The following is a 5397-nucleotide window of genomic DNA, read 5'->3' as shown; positions in this document are numbered from 1 at the left end:
CACAGAGAGAAAGTATGTGTGTGAGAGAGGTGCAGTAATGGCGCTCACAAGCGACTGCAAGACAAAAGGTAAGTTGCACTTAATGAGGGGGGCGCTGAAAAGAGGAGGAAAAGATATATAAATAGGAAATTATATGGGTCTACAGAGAGAAATTTGAAGAGATTGAAAAAGATAGGAAGGACTTAGGAGGTCCATCATCATCGTCATCGTAATGAGGGGCATCTCGCGTTCTCGGCCGTCCGATCTCTGCATGCACAACCTACGTACCAATCGACGGCTCCGATGGGCCCCCTCAATCCGAGGCGGTATCCAAAGCCGCGAATATTATAAAAAAGAAAAATACGGATAAATAAGCGTAATTTTCTTCAAAATTTGTGAAAAAATAAGGTAAAACTGCGACCATGAATGATGAGATCTCAATTTTCCTATTTTGTATTTTCTAAAAGCAGTTAAATTTACATTTTCTGATTTTTTAAAGTATATACCGTGTTCCTTGCTTTCTGCTTTTTTGACACCAAAAAGTGCCTCCAAAATTATCTAAAAGTCTGACAAATTAGAAGAAAATTACGAAATGGAGGAAAAGGTATATAGAATTTTTGCTTTTTTGCTTTTGTCCTTTTGACACACAAAGCAAAAAAACCAGCACAAACTGAAAGAAAATAGAAAATGGTCGAAAAAGACTATAATAATATTTAGCAGCAAATTGCAATATAGAGGGAAGTTGGCAAGCTATAATTTAAAGGTGGGTGAGACCCACCTCTTCCATGCAAAAGCTCGGCCAAAAAATTCCAACGTGTGAGAGAGAGAGCTCCTCTTGTCCACTCCACCAACCCCCCCTCCTTTTTCCACCCATCTTTTTATGTTTCACATATTAGGCTATTCACCTTTGACTAGACCCCATTGCTCATCGCCACATGGATGATTGACTCATCCTCAATTCATTGGCTCAAAGCATGCATTCTCACATCCTCACCACCCACCCCACCTCGTCTTGCCATCGTCGACCGTCCAATGGCCAAGGCAACTATGCAAAAGCGATCATCGGACAATGGCTCAATCGGTAAGGTGCTTGATTGGTGTCCTAAAGGTCGAGGGCATTCAAGTTTATTCATCTACCATATTCCAAATGGTATGGATGTGAAAGAATTAGAAAATTTGAAACAAAGTAAAAATTCAACCAGCTACTACAGACTCGTAATGAGAATTCAAAAGCACATAATTTCCACGCAAAAACCGCTAAGAAACACTCAAAACTTCTTAAATAAGAGAATTAGTAAGCACTCTGCGGCTCCTAGCTTCCCTTTAGTACCAAAACCACAGTTTGGCTCCTTAGCCACAAAATGTGAATGGATCTAGGCTGCATTTAAATGCCCATATAGTGAAAATTTCGTATTCCCAAATAATACACAAACAAGCATAAACCCCAAAGTTTTTTTATTGGAGAGATTTTTTATCAAAAACCTTTGGAGACACCTTTGGAACTTCTTCTGTGAAGGAGTACGAGCGGAAGTGCGACGCGAGAGAGAGTGCGAGAAGAAGAGCACGACGATATGGTGAACTCGCTCTACTGTAATGTGTAGAGCATAGTGAGTTCTTATTAGGTTTTTACAAAAGAATATGTGTACATACCTGGCGGCCCGCCCACTTACCTGGGCGACCACATTGGGCTTTATACCCCAACAACCTCCCACTTAAAGTCCAATGTGGTACTTTAAGTGTGAGAGAAGCTACTATACAAGCTAATATACAAGAGATGTAGAGAAGTGATATACTACCCTACACCTAACTGCTTACGAAAATGCGCAAAGCTCTCTAAGGGAAGTCCTTTTGTAAGTAGATCAGCAGGATTTTCTGTGGTGTGAACTTTGACAAGCTGAAGTTGCTTATCCTCGAGCATTTCCCTGATGAAATGATACTTCACATCCACATGCTTTGTCTTTGAGTGATAAACTGGATTGCAAGCCAATTGTATAGCACTTTGACTATCACAATATAACACAGGCATCTCTTCTTTGATTCCCAAATCTGTTACTAGTCGATTAAGCCAAATTGATTCTTTGCATGCCTCTGATGTTGCAACATATTCAGCCTCTGTAGTAGACTGAGTAACACAATCTTGTAATCTAGAACGCCATGATACTGCTCCACCAGCCAATGTAAAGACATACCCTGACGTATACCTTCGGTTGTCTAAGTCACCTGCATAATCTGAGTCTGTAAAACCCTTTACACTTAGCTCCTGACTCCCATAGCATATACGCATACTCTTTGTAGCTTTCAGGTATCTCAATATTCCTTTCACTGCCTCCCAATGTTTCTTGCATGGGTTTGACATGTATCGACTTACTACTCCCACTGCAAATGCAATGTCTGGGCGAGTAGCAATCATTGCATACATCAAACTACCCACTACAGACGCATATGGAATCTTATCCATTTCAGCCTGTTCTTCCTCAGACACAGGACAATCTTGTTTGCTAAGTTTCACATATGGTGGCAATGGAACACTCAATGCCTTTCCCTTCTCCATAGTGAAACGTTGCAAAACCTTGTCAATATACTCTGTTTGAGATAACCAAATCAACTTCTTTGATCTGTCTCTCTCAATGCGCATACCAAGTATATGACTTGCCTCACCCATGTCTTTCATGTCAAACGATTTTGCCATCTTTGACTTCAAAGCTGAAATTTCTTCCAAGTGCTTGCCAGCAATCAACATGTCATCCACATACAACATAAGGATCAGCCAACTGCCATCCTTAGCCTTCTTTGTATATAGACAGCGATCGAACTCACTACGTTTGTAGCCTTGAGAAAGCATAAACTTGTGGAATTTATGGTACCATGCCCTCGGTGATTGTTTTAAGCCATAAAGACTCTTTAACAACTGGCATACCCAATCTTCCTTGCCTTTCTCAACAAACCCTTCTGGCTGCTGCATGTAAATTTCCACATCTAAATCACCATGCAAGAACGCTGTCTTGACATCCATTTGGTGCAACACCAAATCTAATATGGCAACCAATGCAAGAAAGCATCTCAATGTAGTCATCTTGACCACCGGAGAGAAGACTTCATCAAAGTCAATGCCTTGTTCTTGCTTAAAGCCCTTGGCAACAAGCCTTGCTTTGTACTTTGGCTGACTATCATGAGTGGTTATCTTATACTTGTAAAACCCTTTACACTTAGCTCCTGACTCCCATAGCATATACGCATACTCTTTGTAGCTTTCAGGTATCTCAATATTCCTTTCACTGCCTCCCAATGTTTCTTGCCTGGGTTTGACATGTATCGACTTACTACTCCCACTGCAAATGCAATGTCTGGGCGAGTAGCAATCATTGCATACATCAAACTACCCACTGCAGACGCATATGGAATCTTATCCATTTCAGCCTGTTCTTCCTCAGACACAGGACAATCTTGTTTGCTAAGTTTCACATATGGTGGCAATGGAACACTCAATGCCTTTCCCTTCTCCATAGTGAAACGTCTAGCTTCCATGTCTTGTTTTTATGCAGAGCTGTCATCTCTGACTGCATGGCCAATTGCCAATTCCCGGAGTCCTTCATTTGCACTGCTTCCTTGTAACATGAAGGCTCATTGCAATCAGTCAACATGACATAGTTCATAGATGGAACAAACCTATCAGGAGGTCGCGTGACACGTCCAGATCTACGCATAATAGGTGGCTCAGGCTCAGCCACAACCTGTGGTTCCACTCTATCCTGTCCTTGCTCCTCTTGAGCCCTGACATTTTGTCTTGCACGTGCAGGTCCATCTTCTTGGAAGACAACTCTTCTAATCTCCTCAACCCTCTCTGGTTTATAATGATATTTGGATTCATTAAAGTGAACATCATTGCTGCGGACAACCTTTCTGGATTCGGGATCCCAAAGTCTGTACCCCATCTCACCAGAATTACCATAGCCTAGAAAGATGCACTTTCTACTCTTTGGCTCAAGTTTGTTCCTAAATTCCTTTGGAACGTGAGTATATGCCTCACAGCCAAAGACTCTGAGATGCTTGTATGAGGGCATTTTGCCTGACCATACCATCTCTGGCACTGAATCCTTCTGCAAAACTTGCTAGGAGATCTATTTACAAGATGAACAACTGTTGATACAGCTTCAGCCCAAAACCCATTTGGCAGCTGTGCATTAGACAACATACTTCTGACCTTCTCTTGTATGGTCCTATTCATCCTCTCAACAACACCATTTTGAGGAGGATTGTAAGGAGTAGTAAGTTCACGTTTTATACCTTTTGACTCACAAAAGTCCTGAAAGGCCTTTGAAACATACTCTCCACCATTGTCAGTGCGTAAGCATTTAAGCTTCTTGCCACTCTGATTCTCCACAAGTGTCACAAACATTTTGAAAACACTAAACGCTTCATCCTTGTGCTTGAGAAAGTAAACCCATACTTTCCTCGAGTAATCATCTATAAATGTCATAAAGTAAGAAGCTCCCCCTAGAGATAGGTTAGGCATAGGTCCACACAAATCACTATGAACAAGTGCCAACTGTGTATCTCTTCTACTGCTTCTATGCTTATGTGGCTGCTGTGTTTGCTTACCATACAGACAATGTTCACAGAATTCAAAATCATTAAATGAAAAGCCATGCAAATAACCAGAACGATACAAGATTTCCATTCCCTTCTTGGACATATGTCCTAACCGGCTATGCCACAAAGAAACGTTCGGCTGCTCGGTTACATTGATTACATTTTTAGAGACATTTGATACATAAATCATGTAAAGTCCTCCAGACTTTACTCCATGTGCTACTGTCATAGAACCCTTGGATATCTTCCACATGTTCTGTCCAAAAGTGGTGACGTAGCTAGCATCATCAAGTAAACCTGTGCTGATCAAGCTCTTTGTAATTGCGGGAACATGTCTCACATTCTTCAGTGTGAAAGAAGAGCCATTCTGAAACTTCAATTGAACATCTCCAACACCTAAGATCTCACATGTCTGCCCATTGCCTAGCCGAACATGATCTTTAGTGGTCACATAAGAAGTAAACCACTCCTTGTTTGGAGACACATGAAGTGATGCCCCTGAGTCTATAATCCAGTCACTCAGTGCATTTCCATCAGATGCTGTAAGAAGAGCTGAGTCCATTGTATTCTTCAAGAAGTAGATGTCTGCTGACACTAGACTGTCATCCTCTGCAACAATGTTTGTCACATTTATTTCTTGAATCTTCACTGAGGACTTGTTCTTCTCACCATGGTCTTCAGCTTTCTCTTTGACTTTTTCTGCTTTCCATTCTCTGCAGTCTCTTTTCATGTGACCCTTCTTGCCACAATGGTAGCATTCTATGTCACTCTTGCCTTTAGCACTGCGGGACTTGCTACGAGACTGATTCCTCTTTCCACCTTTGTACT

This window comes from Adiantum capillus-veneris, chromosome 23, assembly GCF_014529385.1.
Source record: "Adiantum capillus-veneris isolate H3 chromosome 23, ASM1452938v2, whole genome shotgun sequence".
NCBI classification, from domain to species: domain Eukaryota; kingdom Viridiplantae; phylum Streptophyta; class Polypodiopsida; order Polypodiales; family Pteridaceae; genus Adiantum; species Adiantum capillus-veneris.
Note: the sequence above shows the minus strand (reverse complement) of the source record.